Below are 15,200 nucleotides of genomic sequence, written 5' to 3'. Positions count from 1 at the left end.
CACTGACTCCGGCCTGCACTCGCCTTGGCTCCGGCCTGCTCTCGCCCTGGCTCTGGCCTGCACTCGCTTTGGCTCCGGCCTGCTCTCGCCTTGGCTCCAGCCTACTCTCGTTCTGGCCTGCTCTCGCTCTGGCCTCGCCCTATCTCTGGCCTGCTCTCGCCCTGGTTCCGGCTTGCCCTTCCCTTGGCTCTGGCCTTCTAAATCTCTGGCTCTGGCATGCCCTTGCCTTGGCTCTGGCCTACCCTCGCCGTGGCTCCAGCCTGCTCTCGCTCTTGCTCTTGTCTGCCCATGCCTTGGCTCCGGCCTGCTCTTCCTCTGGCTCTGGCCTGCCCTCTAGCCTGATCTCACTCTTGTTCTGGCCTGCCTTTGTCATGGCTCCAGCCTGCTCTCACTCTGGCTCAGGCCTGTTCTCGCTCTGGCTCAGGCCCGCCCTAATTCTGGCTCCGGACTGCTCTAGCTCTGGCTCTGGCCTGCTCTCGCTATGGCTCTGGCCAGCCCTCGCCCTGGCTCCGGTATACTCTCGCTCAGGTTCTGACCTGCTCTCGCTCTGGCCTCGCCCTGTCTCCGGCCTGTTCTCGCCCATGTTCCGGCCTGCCCTTGCCTTGGCTCCGGCCTTCTCTCGTTCTGGCTCTGGCCTGCCCTTGCCTTGGCTCTGGCCTACTCTCGCTCTGGCCTGCTCTCGCCCTGGCTCCGGCCGGCTCTCGCTCTGGCTCTGACCTGCTCTTGCTCTGGCTCTGGCATGCCCTCGCCTTGGCTATGGCCTGCTCTCGCTCTGGCTCTGGCCCGCCCTCGCCTTGGCTCCGGCCTGCTCTCGCCTTGGCTCCGGCCGGCTCTCGCTCTGGCTCCGGCTAGCTCTCGCCTTGGCTCCGGCCTGCTCTCGTCTTGGCTCCGGCCTGCTCTCGCCTTGGCTCCGGCCTGCTCTCGCTCTGGCCTGCTCTTGCCCTGGCTCTGGCCTGCCCTCGCCTTGGCTCCGGCCTGCTCTTGCTCTGGATCTGGCCGGCTCTTGCTCTGGCTCTGGCCTGCCCTTGTCTTGACCCCGGCCTGCTCTCGCCCTGGCTCTGACCTGCTCTCGCTCTTGTTCTGGCCTGCCTTCGCCTTGGCTCCGGTTTGCTCTTGCTCAGGCCTGCTCTCGCTCTGGCTCAGGCCTGCTCTCTCTCTGGCTCTCGCCTGCCCATGCCTTGGCTCCGGCCTGCTCTTCCTCTGGCTCTGGCCTGCCCTCGTCTTTACTCTGGCCTGATCTCGCTCTTGTTCTGGCCTGCCTTCGCCTTGGCTCCGGCCTGCTGTTGCTCAGGCCTGCTCTCGCTCTGGCTCTGGCCTGCCCTTGCCTTGGCTCCAGACTGCTTTCGCTCTGGCCTGCTCTCGCTCTGGCCTCCCCTCGCCTTGGCTCCGGCCTGCTCTAGCTCTGGCTCTGACCTGCCCTCGCCTTGGCTCCGACCTGCTCTTGCTCTGGCCTGCCCTCGGCTTGGCTCCGGCCTGCTCTCGCCCTGCCCTTGCTCTGGCTCCGGCCAGCCCTCGCCTTGGCTCCGGCCTGCTCTCGCCCTGGCTCCGGCCTGCTCTTGCTCTGGCCTGCCCTCGCCCTTGCTCCGGCCTGCTCTTGCTCTGGCCTGCTCTTGCTCTGGCCTGCCCTCGTCTTGACTCCGGCCTGTTCTCGCCCTTGTTCCGGCCTGCCCTTGCCTTGGCTCCAGCCTGCTCTTGCTCAGGCTCTTGCCTGCCCTCGTCTTGACTCCGGCCTGCTCTCGCTCTGGTTCGGGCCTGCCTTTGCCTTGGCTCCGGCCTCCTCTCGCTCTGGCTCAGGCCTACTCGCTCTTGGCTCCGGACTTCTCTAGCTCTGGCACTGGCCTGCTCTCGTTCGGGCACTGGCCTGCTCTCGTTCGGGCACTGGCCTGCTCTCGCTCTGGCACTGGCCTGCTCTCGCTCTGGCCTGCCCTCACCTTGGCTCTGGCCTGTTCTCACTCTGACTCTGGCCTGCCATCGCCTTGGCTCCGACCTGCTCTCTCTCTTGCTCTGGCATGCCCTGGCTCTGCCTATGGCCTGCCCTCGCCTTGGTTCCGACCTGCTCTCGCTCTGGTTCTGGGCTGCCTTCTCCTTGGCTCCGGCCTGCTCTTGCTCTGGCTCAGGCCTACTCTCTCTCTGGCTCTGGCCTGCCCTTGCCTTGGCTCCAGACTGCTCTCGCTCAGGCACTGGCCTGCTCTCACTCTGGCTCTGGCATGCTCTCGCTCTGGCTCTGGCCTGCCCTCGCCCTGACTCCGGCCTGCTCTGGCTGTAGCTCTGGCCTGCCCTCGGCTTGGCTCCGGCCTGCTCTCGTCCTGCCCTTGCTCTGACTCCGGCCAGCCCTCGCCTTGGCTCCGGCCTGCTCTCGCCCTGGCTCCGGCCCGCTCTTGCTCTGGCTCTGGCCTGCCCTCGCCCTGGCTCCGGCCTGCTCTTGCTCTGGCCTGCTCTTGCTCTGGCCTGCCCTCGTCTTGACTCCGGCCTGTTCTCGCCCTTGTTCCGGCCTGCCCTTGCCTTGGCTCCAGCCTGCTCTTGCTCTGGCTCTGGCCTGGCCTCGTCTTGACTCCGGCCTGCTCTCGCTCTGGTTCGGGCCTGCCTTTGCCTTGGCTCCGGCCTCCTCTCGCTCTGGCTCAGGCCTACTCGCTCTCTGGCTCTGGCCTGCCCTTGGCTCCGGACTTTTCTAGCTCTGGCACTGGCCTGCTCTCTTTCGGGCACCGGCCTGCTCTCGCTCTGGCACTGGCCTGCTCTCGCTCTGGCCTGCCCTCACCTTGGCTCTGGCCTGTTCTCACTCTGACTCTGGCCTGCTCTCTCTCTTGCTCTGGCATGCCCTGGCTCTGCCTATGGCCTGCCCTCGACTTGGTTCCGACCTGCTCTCGCTCTGGTTCTGGGCTGCCTTCTCCTTGGCTCCGGCCTGCTCTTACTCTGGCTCAGGCCTACTCTCTCTCTGGCTCTGGCCTGCCCTTGCCTTGGCTCTAGACTGCTCTCGCTCAGGCACTGGCCTGCTCTCACTCTGGCTCTGGCATGCTCTCGCTCTGGCTCTGGCCTGCCCTCGCTCTGACTCTGGTCTGCCCTCGCCCTGACTCCGGCCTGCTCTGGCTGTAGCTCTGGCCTGCTCTCGTGCTGGCTCTGGCCTGCTCTCGCCCTGGCTCCGGCCTGCCCTCGTCCTGGCTCCGGCCTGCTCTCGCTCTGGCCTGCCATCGCATTAGCTCCGGCCTGCTCTCGCCCTGGCTCCGGCCTGCCCTCTTCCTGGCTCCGGCCTGCTCTCGCTCTGGCCTGACCTCGCCTTGGCTCTGACCTGCTCTCTCCCTGGCTCCGGCCTGCCCTCGCCCTGGCTCCGGCCTGCCCTCGCCCTAGCTCCGGCTTGCCCTAGCTCTGGCTCCAGCCTGCCCTCGCCCTGGCTCCGGCCGGCTCTTGCTCTGGCTCTAGCCTGCCCTCGCCCTGGCTCTGGCCTGCTCTCACCCTGGCTCTTGCCTGTCCTTGCTCTGGCTCCGGCCAGCCCTCTCCTTGGCTCCAGCCTGCTCTTGCTCTGGCTCTGTCCTGCCCTCGTCTTGACTCTGGTCTGCTCTCGCTCTGGTTCTAGCCTGACTTCGCCTTGGCTCCAGCCTGCTCTGGCTCTGGCTCAGGCCTACTCTCTCTCTGGCTCTGGCCTGCCCTTGCCTTGGCTCCGGACTGTTCTTGATCTGGCACTGGCCTGCTCTCCTTGGCTCCGGCCTGCTCTCGCTCTGGCTCTGGTCTGCCCTCGCTTTGGCTCCAGCCTGCTCTCGCTCTGGTACTGGCCTGCCCTGGCTCTGCCTCTGGCCTGCCCTCGCCTTGGCTCCGGTCTGCTCTCACCTTGGCACCGGTCTGCCCTCGCCCTGGCTGCTGCCTGCTATTGCTCTGGCTCCGGCCTGCTCTCGCTCTGCCTCTGGCCTCCTCTCGCTCTGGATCTGGCCGGCCCTCACTCCATTGGCTCCGGCCTGCTCTCGCCTTGGCTCCGGCCTGCACTCGCTCTAGCCTGCTCTCGCTCTGGCCTCGCCCTGTCTCCGGCCTGCTCTCGCCCTGGTTCCGGCCTGCCCTTCCCTTGGCTCTGGCCTTCTATCGCTCTGGCATGCCCTTGCCTTGGCTCTGGCCTACAATCGCCGTGGCTCCGGCCTGCTCTCGCTCTGGCTCCGGCCTGCCCTCGCCCTGACTCCGGCCTGCTCTCGCTCTGGCTCCGGCCTGCCCTCGCATTGGCTCCGGCCTGCTCTCGCCCTGGCTCCGACCTGCTCTCGCTCTGGCTTTGGCCTGCCCTCGGCCTGGCTCCGGCCTGCTCTTTCTCTGGCTCTTGTCTGCCCATGCCTTGGCTCCGGCCTGCTCTTCCTCTGGCTCTGGCCGGCCCTCTAGCCTGATCTCGCTCTTGTTCTGGCCTGCCTTCGTCATGGCTCCAGCCTGCTCTCGCTCTGGCTCAGGCCTGTTCTCGCTCTGGCTCAGGCCCGCCCTAGCTCTGGCTCCGGACTGCTCTAGCTCTGGCTCTGGCCTGCTCTCGCTATGGCTCTGGCCAGCCCTCGCCCTGGCTCCGGCATACTCTCACTCAGGTTCTGACCTTCTCTCGCTCTGGCCTCGCCCTGTCTCCGGTCGGCTCTCGCCCATGTTCCGGCCTGCCCTTGCCTTGGCTCCGGCCTTCTCTCGTTCTGGTTCTGGCCTACTCTCGCTCTGGCTCCGGCCAGCTCACGCCTTGGCTCCTGCCTGCTCTCGCCATGACTCTGGCCTGCTCTGGATCTGGCTCTGGCCTGCCCTCGCCTTGGCTACATCCTGATCTCGCTCTGGCCCAACCTTGCCTTGGCTCCTGCCTGCTCTCGCCTTGGCTCCTGCCTGCTCTCGCTCCGGCCAGCCCTCGCCTTGGCTCCAGCCTGCTCTCGCCTTGGCTCCGGCCTGCTCTTGCCCTGGCTCTGGCCTGCCCTCGCCCTGGCTCCGGCCTGCTCATGCCTTGGCTCCGGCCTGCTCTTCCTCTGGCTCTGGCCTGCCCTCTAGCCTGATCTCGCTCTTGTTCTGACCTGCCTTCGTCATGGCTTCAGCCTGCTCTCGCTCTGGCTCAGGCCTGCTCTCGCTCTGGCTCGCCCTAGCTCTGGGTCCGGACTGCTCTAGCTCTGGCTCTGGCCTGCTCTCGCTATGGCTCTGGCCTGCTCTCGCTATGGCTCTGGCCAGCCCTCGCCCTGGTTCCGGCATACTCTCGCTCAGGTTCTGACCAGCTCTCGCTCTGGCTCTGGCCTCGCCCTGTCTCCGGAATGCTCTCGCCCATGTTCCGGCCTGCCCTTGCCTTGGCTCCGGCCTTCTCTCGTTCTGGTTCTGGCCTGCCCTTGCCTTGGCTCTGGCCTACTCTCGCTCTGGCTCAGGCCTGCCCTCGCTCTGGCTCAGGCCTGCCCTCGCTCTGGCTCTGACCTGCTCTCGCTCTGGCGTGCCCTCGCCTTGGCTCTGTCCTGATCTCGCCATGACTCTGGCCTGCTCTGGATCTGGCTCTGGCCTGCCCTCGCCTTGGCTACGGCCTGCTCTCGCTTTGGCTCTGGCCCGCCCTCGCCTTGGCTCCGGCCTGCTCTCGCCTTGGCTCCGGCCTGCTCTCGCTCTGGCCAGCCCTCGCCTTGGCTCCGGCCTGCTCTCGCCTTGGCTCCGGCCTGCTCTCGCTCTGGCTCCGGCCTGCTCTTGCCCTGGCTCCGGCCTGCCCTCGCCCTGGCTCCGGCCTGCTCTTGCTCTGGATCTGGCTGGCTCTCGCTATGGCTCTGACCTGTCCTCGCCTTGGCTCCGACCTGCTCTTGCTCTGGCTCTGGCCTGCCCTTGCCTTGGCTCCAGCCTGCTCTCGCCCTGGCTCCGGCCTGCACTTGCTCTGGCTCCGGCCAGCCCTCGCCTTGGCTCCGGCCTGCTCTCACCCTGGCTCCGGCCTGCTCTTGCTCTGGCTCTGGCCTGCCCTCGCCCTAGCTCCGGCCTGCTCTTGCTCTGGCTCTGGCCTGTTCTTGCTCTGGCTCTGGCCTGCCCTTGCCTTGGCTCCAGCCTGCTCTCGCCCTGGCTCCGGCCTGCACTTGCTCTGGCTCCGGCCAGCCCTCGCCTTGGCTCCGGCCTGCTCTCGCCCTGGCTCCGGCCTGCTCTTGCTCTGGCTCTGGCCTGCCCTCGCCCTGGCTCCGGCCTGCTCTTGCTCTGGCTCTGGCCTGCTCTGGCTCTGGCCTGCCCTCGCCTTGACTCCGGCCTGCTCTCGCTCTGGTTCGGGCCTGCCTTTGCCTTGGCTCCGGCTTCCTCTCGCTCTGGCTCAGGCCTACTCGCTCTCTGGCTCTGGCCTGCCCTTGCCTTGGCTCCGGACTTCTCTAGCTCTGGCACTGGCCTGCTCTCGTTCTGGCACTGGCCTGCTCTCGCTCTGGCACTGGCCTGCTCTCGCTCTGGCCTGCCCTCACCTTGGCTCTGGCCTGTTCTCACTCTGACTCTGGCCTGCCATCGCCTTGGCTCCGGCCTGCTCTCTCTCTTGCTCTGGCCTGCCCTGGCTCTGCCTATGGCCTGCCCTGGCTCTGCCTATGGCCTGCCCTCGCCTTGGTTCCGACCTGCTCTCGCTCTGGGTCTGGGCTGCCTTCTCCTTGGCTCCGGCCAGCTCTTGCTCTGGCTAAGGCCTACTTTCTCTCTGGCTCTGGCCTGCCCTTGCCTTGGCTCCGGACTGCTCTCGCTCAGGCACTGGCCTTCTCTCACTCTGGCTCTGGCCTGCTCTCGCTCTGGCTCTGGCCTGCCCTCGCTCTGACTCTGGTCTGCCCTCGCCCTGACTCCGGCCTGCTCTGGCTGTAGCTCTGGCCTGCTCTCGTGCTGGCTCTGGCCTGCTGTCGCCCTGGCTCCGGCCTGCCCTCGCCCTGGCTCCGGCCTGCTCTTGCTCTGGCTCCGGCCTGCCATCGCATTAGCTCCGGCCTGCTCTCGCCCTGGCTCCGGCCTGCCCTCGTCCTGGCTCCGGCCTGCCCTCGTCCTGGCTCCGACATGCTCTCTCCCTGGCTCCGGCCTGCTCTCTCCCTGGCTCCGGCCTGCTCTCTCCCTGGCTCCGGCCTGCCCTCGCCCTGGCTCCGGCTTGCCCTCGCTCTGGCTCCAGCCTGCCCTCGCCCTGGCTCCGGCCTGCTCTTACTCTGGCTCTAGCCTGCCCTCGCCCTGGCTCTAGCCTGCTCTCACTCTGGCTCTGGCCTGTCCTTGCTCTGACCTGCTCTCGCTCTGGCGTGCCCTCGCCCTGGCTCCGGCCTGCTCTTGCTCTGGCTCTAGCCTGCCCTCGCCCTGGCTCTGGCCTGCTCTCACTCTGGCTCTGGCCTGTCCTTGCTCTGGCTCTGGCCAGCCCTCTCCTTGGCTCCAGCCTGCTCTTGCTCTGGCTCTGTCCTGCCCTCGCTCTGGTTCTAGCCTGACTTCGCCTTGGCTCCGGCCTGCTCTCTCTCTGGCTCTGGCCTGCCCTTGCCTTGGCTCCGGACTGCTCTCGCTCTGGCACTGGCCTGTTCTCGCTCTGGCACTGGCCTGCTCTCCTTCTGGCTCTGGCCTGCGTTCACCTTGGCTCCGGCCAGCTATTGCTCTGGCTCTGGTCTGCCCTCGCTTTGGCTCCAGCCTGCTCTCGCCCTGGTACTGGCCTGCCCTGGCTCTGCCTCTGGCCTGCCCTCGCCTTGGCTCCGGTCTGCTCTCGCCTTGGCACCGGTCTGGCCTTGCCCTGGCTGCTGCCTGCTATTGCCCTGGCTCCGACCTGCTCTCGCTCTGGATCTGGCCTGCCCTTGCCTCGGCACCGGCCTGCTCTCTCTCTGGCCTGCCCTCTCCTTGGCTCCGGCCTTCTCTCGCTCTGGCTCTCGCCTGCCCTAGCCTTGGCTCTGGCTTACTCTCGCTCTGGACTGGCCTGCCCTCGCCCTGGCTCCAGCCTGCTCTCGCCTTGGCTCCGGCCTCCTCTCGTTCTGAGTCAGGTCTTCCCTCGCCCTGGCTCCGGCCTGCTCTGGCTCTAGCTCTGGCCTGATCTCACGCTGGCTCCGGCCTGCTCTTGCCCTGGCTCCGGCCTGCCCTCGCCCTGGCTCCGGCCTGCCCTCGCCCTGGCTCCGGCCTGCTCTGGCTCTAGCTCTGGCCTGCCCTCGCCTTGGCTCCGGTCTGCTCTCGCTCTGGCTCCGGTCTGCCCTCGCTCTGACTTCGGACTGCCCTCGCCATGGCTCCGGCCAGCCCTTACTCAGGCTCCGGCCAGCCATCGCCTTGGCTCCGGCCAGCTCCTGCAATGGTTCCGGCCTGCCCTCGCCTTGGCTCCGGCCTGCTCTCGCCCTGCCCTCGCCCTGGCTCCGGCCTGCCCTCGCCCTGGCTCCGGCCTGCCCTCTAACTGGCTCCGGCCTGCCCTCTAACTGGCTCCGGCCTGCCCTTGCCTTGGCTCCAGCCTGCTCTTGCTCTGGCTCTGGCCTGCCCTCGTCTTGACTCCGGCCTGCTCTCGCTCTGGTTCGGGCCTGCCTTTGCCTTGGCTCCGGCCTCCTCTCGCTCTGGCTCAGGCCTACTCGCTTTCTGGCTCTGGTCTGCCCTTGCCTTGGCTCCGGACTTCTCTAGCTCTGGCACTGGCCTGCTCTCGTTCTGGCACTGGCCTGCTCTCGCTCTGGTACTGGCCTGGTCTCGCTCTGGCACTGGCCTGCTCGTGCTCTGGCACTGGCCTGCTCTCGCTCTGGCCTGCCCTCACCTTGGCTCTGGCCTGTTCTCACTCTGGCTATGGCCTGCCATCGCCTTGGCTTCCGCCTGCTCTCTCTCTTGCTCTGGCATGCCCTGGCTCTGCCTATGGCCTGCCCTTGCCTTGGTTCCGACCTGCTCTCGCTCTGGTTCTGGTCGGCCTTCTCCTTGGCTCCGGCCTGCTCTCGCTCTGGCTCAGGCCTACTCTCTCTCTGGCTCTGGCCTGCCCTTGCCTTGGCTCCGGACTGCTCTCGCTCAGGCACTGGCCTGCTCTCACTCTGGCCAGCTCTAGCTCTGGCTCTGGCCTGCCCTCACCTTGGCTCCGGCCTGCTCTCGCTCTGACTCTGGTCTGCCCTCGCCCTGACTCCGACCTGCTCTGGCTGTAGCTCTGGCATGCTCTCGTTCTGACACTGGCCTGCTCTCGCTCTGGCACTGGCCTGCTCTCTCTCTGGCCTGCCCTAGCCATGGCTCCGGCCTACATTCGCTCTGGCTCTGGCCTGCTCTCGCTCTGGCCTCGAACTGTTTCCGGCGTGCTCTCGCCCTGGTTACGGCCTGCCCTTGCCTTGGCTCCGGCCTTCTCTTGCTCTGGCCTGCCCTTGCCTTGGTTCTGGCCTACTCTTGCTCTGGCTCTGGCCTGCCCTCGCCCTGGCCCCGGCCTGCTCTTGCTCTGGCTCTGGCCTGCTCTCGCTCTGGCGTGCCCTCGCCTTGGCTCCGTCCTGCTCTCGCTCTGACTCTGGCCTGCCCTCGCCCTGGCTCTGGCCTGCTCTGGATCTGGATCTGGCCTGCCTTCTCTTTTGCCATGGCCAGCTCTCTCGCCCTGGCTCCGGCCTGCTCTCGCTCTGGACTGCGCTCGCCTTGGCTTCGGCCTGCTCTCGCCTTGGCTCTGGCTTGCTCTTGCTCTGGCTCCGGCCTGCCCTCACCCTGGCTCCGGCCTGCCCTTGCTCTGACTCTGGCCAGCCCTCGCCTTGGCTCCGGCCTGCTATCGCCCTGGCTCCGGCCTGCTCTTGCTCTGGCCTGCCATCTCCCTGGCTCCAGCCTGCTCTTGCTCTGGCCTGCCCTCGTCTTGACTCCGGCATGCTCTCGCTCTGGTTCTGGCCTGAATTTGCCTTGGCTCCCGCCTGCTCTCGCTCTGGCTCAGGCCTGCCCTTGCCCTGACTCCGGCCTGCCCTTGCTCTGGCTCCGGCCTGCCCTTGCCCTGACTCCGGCCTGCCCTTGTTGCTCTAGCTCAGGCCAGCCCTCGCATTAGCTCCGGCCTGCTCTAGCCCTGGCTCCGACCTGCTCTCGCTCTGGCCTGCCCTAGCCTTGGCTCCGGCCTGCTCTTGCTCTGGCCTGCCCTGGCTCTGCCTCTGGCCTGCCCTCACCTTGGCTTCGGCCAGCTCTCACCTTGGCTCCGGCCTGCTCTCGCTCTAGTTCTGGACTGCCCTTGCCCTGGCTCCGGCTTGCCATCGCTCTGGCTCCAGCCTGCCCTCGCCTTAGCTCCAGCCTGCTCTCGTCCTGGCTCCGGTCTGCTCTCGCTTTGGCTCTGGCCCGCCCTCGCCCTTGCTCCGGCCTGCTCTCACTCTGGCTGTGGCCTGCTCTCGCTCTGGCCTCGCTCTGTCTCGGGCCTGATCAAGCCCTTGTTCCGGCCTGCCCTTGCCTTGGCTCCGGCCTTCTCTCGCTCTGGCTCTGGCCTGCCCTTGCCTTGGCTCTGGCCTACTCTCGCTCTTGCTTTTGCCTGCCCTCGCCCTGGCTCCGGCCTGCTCTCGCTCTGGTTCTGGCCTGCTCTCGCTCTGGCCTCCCCTCGCCTTGGCTCCGGCCTGCTCTGGCTCTGGCCTGCCCTCGCCTTGGCTACCACCTGCTCTTGCTCTGGCCTGCCCTCGCCTTGGCTCCGGCCTGCTCTTGCTCTGGCTTGCCCTGGCTCTGCCTCTGGCCTGCCTTCGCCTTGGCTCCGGCCAGCTCTCACCTTGGCTCCGGCCTGCTCTCGCTCTAGTTCCGGTCAGCCCTTGCCCTGGCTCCGGCCTGCCATCGCTCTGGCTTCAGCCTGCCCTCGCCTTAGCTCCGGCCTGCTCTTGACCTGGCTCTGGCCGGCTCTCGCTTTGGCTCTGTCCCGCCCTCGCCCTGGCTCCGGCCTGCTCTCTCTCTGGCTCTGGCCTGCCTTCACCCTGACTCCGGCATACTCTCACTCTGGCTGTGGCCTGCTCTTGCTCTGGCCTCGCCCTGTCTCGGGCCTGATCTAGCCCTTGTTCCATCCTGCCCTTGCCTTGGCTCCGGCCTTCTCTCGCTCTGGCCTGCCCATGCCCCCTGGCCTACTCTCGCTCTGGCTTTTGCCTGCCCTCACCCTGGCTCCAGACTGCTCTCGCCCTGGTTCCGGCCTGATCTTGCCTTGGCTCCGGCCTTCTCTCGCTCTGGCCTGCCCTCGCCGAGCCTCCGGCCTGCTCTCGCTCTGGCCGGCTCTCGCTCTGGCTCTGGCCTGCTCTCGCCTTAGCTCCGGCCGGCTCTTGCTCTGGCTGCGGCATGCCCTCGCCCTGACTCCAGCCTGCCCTCGCCATAATTCCAGCCTCCCTGCTCTAGCTACGGCCAGCCCTTGCATTGGATCCGGCCTGCTCTCTCTCTGGCTCTGGCCTGCCCATGCCTTGGCTCCCGCCTGCCCTTGCCTTAGCTCCGGCCGGCTCTCGCTCTGACTCTGGCCTGCCCTCGCCCTGGCTCCGGCCTGCCCTCGTCCTTGCTCAGGCCTGCTCTCGCTCTGGCCTACCCTCGCCTTGGCTCCGGCCTGCTCTTGCCTTGGCTCGGGCCTGCTCTCGCTCAGGCTCCGGCCTGCCCTCGCCCTGACTCCGGCCTGACCTTGCTCTGGCTCCGGCCTGCCCTTGCCCTGACTCCGGCCTGCCCTTGCTCTAGCTCAGGCCAGCCCTCGCATTAGCTCCGGCCTGCTCTAGCCCTGGCTCCGACCTGCTCTCGCTCTGGCCTGCCCTCGCTCTGGCTCCGGCCTGCGCTCTCTCTGGCTCTCGCCTGCCCATGCCTTGGCACCGGCCTGCTCTTCTTCTGGCTCTGACCTGCCCTCATCTTGACTCTGGCCTGATCTCGCTCATGTTCTGGCCTGCCTTCGCCTTGGCTCCGACCTGCTCTTGCTCTGGCTCAGGCCTGCTCTCGCTCTGGCTCTGGCCTCCCCTTGCCTTGGCTCCGTACTGCTCTCGCTCTGGCTCTGGCCTGCTCTCGCTCTGGCCTCCCCTCGCCTTGGCTCCGGCCTGCTCTCGCTCTGGCTCTGGCCTGCCCTCTCCTTGGCTCCGACCTGCTCTTGCTTTGGCCTGCCCTCGCCTTGGCTCCGGCCTGCTCTTGCTCTGGCTCTGGCCTGCCCTGGCTCTGCCTCTGGCCTGCCCTCACCTTGGCTCCGGCCAGCTCTCACCTTGGCTCCGGTCTGCTCTCGCTCTAGTTCCGGACTGCCCTTGCCCTGGCTCCGGCCTGCCATCACTCTGGCTCCGGCCTGCCCTCGCTTTATCTCCGGCCTGCTCTCGCCCTGGCTCCGGCCTGCTCTCGCTTTGGCTCTGGCCCGCCCTCGCCCTGGCTCCGGCCTGCTCTCTCTCTGGCTCTGGCCTGCCCTCGCCCTGGCTCCGGCATACTCTCACTCTGGCTGTGGTCTGCTCTCGCTCTGGCCACGCCCTGTCTCGGGCCTGATCTAGCCCTTGTTTCGGCCTGCCCTTGCCTTGGCTCTGGCCTACTCTCGCTCTGGCCTGCTCTGGCTCTGGCTTGCTCTCGCTCTGGCTCTGGCCTGCACTCGCTTTGGCTTTGGCCTGCTGTCGCCCTGGCTCCGGCCTGCTCTCGCTCTGGCACTGGCCTGCCCTGGCTCTGGCTCCGGCCTGCTCTCTCTCTGGCCTGCCCTCGCCCTGGCTCTGGCCTACTCTCGCTCTGGCCTGCTCTCGCTCTGGCCTGCTCTCGCTCTGGCTCTGGCCTCGCCCTGTCTCCGGCCTGCTCTCGCCCTGGTTCCGGCCTGCCCTTGCCTTGGCTCTGGCCTTCTATCGCTCTGGCTCGGGCCTGCCCTTGCCTTGGCTCTGGCCTACCCTCGCCTTGGCTCCGGCCTGCTCTCGCCTTGGCTCTGGCCTGCTCTCGCTCTGCCTCCGGCCTGCCCTCGCCCTGACTCCGGCCTGCCCTCGCCCTGACTCCGGCCTGCCCTTGCTCTGGCTCCGGCCTGCCCTCGCATTGGCTCCGGCCTGCTCTCGCCCTGGCTCTGACCTGCTCTCGCCCTGGCTCTGGCCTGCCCTCACCCTGGCTCCGGCCTGCTCTCTCTCTGGCTCTGGCCTGCCCATGCCTTGGCTCCGGCCTGCTCTTCCTCTGGCTCTGGACTGCCCTCGTCTTGACTCTAACCTGATCTTGTTCTGGCCTGCCTTCACCTTGGCTCCAGCCTGCTCTCGCTCTTGTTCTGGCTCTGGCCTCACCCTGTCTCCGGCCTGCTCTCGCCCTGGTTCCGGCCTGCCCTTGCCTTGACTCTGGCCTTCTATCACTCTGGCTCTGGCCTGCCCTTGCCTTGGCTCTGGCCTACCCTTGCCTTGGCTCTGGCCTGCTCTCGTCTTGGCTCTGGCCTGCTCTCGCTCTGGCCTGCTCTGGCTCTGGCCTCCCCTCGCCTTGGCTCCGGCCTGCTCTGGCTCTGGCCTGCCCTCGCCTTGGATCCGACCTTCTCTTGCTCTGGCCTGCCCTCGCCTTGGCTCCGGCCTGCTCTAGCTCTGGCTCTGGCCTGCCCTGGCTCTACCTCTGGCCTGCCCTCGCCTTGGCTCCGGCCAGCTCTCACCTTGGCTACGGCCTGCTCTCGCTCTAGTTCCGGACTGCCCTTGCCCTGGCTCCGGCCTGCCATCGCTCTGGCTCCGGCCTGCCATCGCCTTAGCTCCGGCCTGCTCTCGCCCTGGCTCCGGCCTGCTCTCGCTTTGACTCTGGCCCTCCCTAGCCCTGGCTCCGGCTGTTAAATAATTAATAATCGATAATCATTTTTCTTAAATTTGAGTTCTATACAAGGATTGCATCAGCCATCGTGTCTAGTTGACATGCGCTATTTGTGTGTGTATTTTTGGTTCACTACCATATGTAGAACAGGTGTGCCATACGACTGGCTATAAAAGCCATGGTACAGAAAGGGGGGCTCGCTTGCTCTTCCCACCCCACAAGAAGAATCTTCATGCTGAGACGTATCTGACATGTAGGCCTGGACACGTGCTGGACAAAGACATGATTTACCAGCCAGGATCCAAGGAAAGATGGGTGAATCTCAACAATTAAGCTAATTATGGACAAATGGACAATTACTTTATAACTAATTATTATATGTACCTGCTGCAATCTGATTCTTTTTAATGGACAATTCAAGAATAAATAGATACATTTTTTTATAAGAATATCGTGATATTGATACTTTGAGAAGTCCTCAGTAGAAAAAATAATACAAGGAAGAGTATTATTTTACAATGGTGAGCCAGCCAGTCCTGTTTTTTCGTTTTTTTAAATTAAGTAAGTGAATTTCTTCCCGTGAACAAAGGGAGAAGTCCTGACGAGCTGAACAGCTGTTGTTCACGAGTCAGTAAATTCACTAATTTATCACGAGAAGCAGAAAGGAGCCTACAGACTGAGGACTAACGGGAGGCAGAGGTACTAACAAGGAACAGAATCAGATGAACTGAAGACAGGACGTGCTGATAAAGAGAAGCCAAGGAATCTTAAGGTAAGCAAAATATGGATATAATTTCTTCTTTTGCTAAACAAAGTAATATTAATTTCAAAATTAATGTAGGAGATGACATAGAAGTTTTGTGGCTCAGTTTATACAAAGAATGTGAATTGCAGAATTTACAGTTAACTTCTAAATTGGTAAATAGAGACAAACAGAAATTGAGAAATATTCTACATTTGGTAGATTTTTTTCATAGTCTTGTGTTAGAGATTTCTAAGCAGAAAAATTGTGTAGGAATAGTGTCAGATGGTGATACTGATTCTGACTGTAATGTGGAAAATGAACAAGAAGTAAGACACGTGTCTGTAACTGAAGGTGACCTTGGGTCTGATCAAGAGACGGACATACAGAAACCTGACATGGGAGGAGACATGACTGACATACGAGAAACCGACATACTAGGTGATGTGGGAGGAGACGTGAGTGACGTAGGAGGAACGGACGTACAAGAGCCACTAAAAATATCAGAGAATTCAGGAATTACCCAGGCTCAACTACAAATTAAAATGAGGAAAAATTTGCTAAAACTATACAAAATCATGCCAAAATATGATGTCAAAATCCATGCCTGTAGAAATTCAGAGACATTTGAGAGCTTCTCTGATAAGTTTAATTTATCCAATGAGGAGAGGAATCAATTATTTAAAATATGGATTCCTGTGACATTGTCCAGACGTTTACATTTAATGCCCTGTGAAAATGACTCTCCTAATGGATGGGAAAATGATTCGGACAGGTTAAGATATTTGATGTATTGTGTCACAAAGGATTTTCCCAACATAGAAGATCTGCAGAAACTAAGGATTGGTAGGAAGGAATGTACATATACATTCATGTCCATGTTTGAACGGTTGTATAAATCTCTTATCAAAAATGGAAAAGTAAAACATAT

The sequence above is a fragment of the Phyllobates terribilis genome, unplaced genomic scaffold (genome assembly GCF_046119375.1).
Source record: "Phyllobates terribilis strain yellow unplaced genomic scaffold, ASM4611937v1 Scaffold_55__1_contigs__length_8800988, whole genome shotgun sequence".
NCBI classification, from domain to species: Eukaryota; Metazoa; Chordata; class Amphibia; order Anura; family Dendrobatidae; genus Phyllobates; species Phyllobates terribilis.
The sequence above is the reverse complement of the archived record's forward strand: the minus strand, read 5'-3'. Positions refer to the sequence as shown.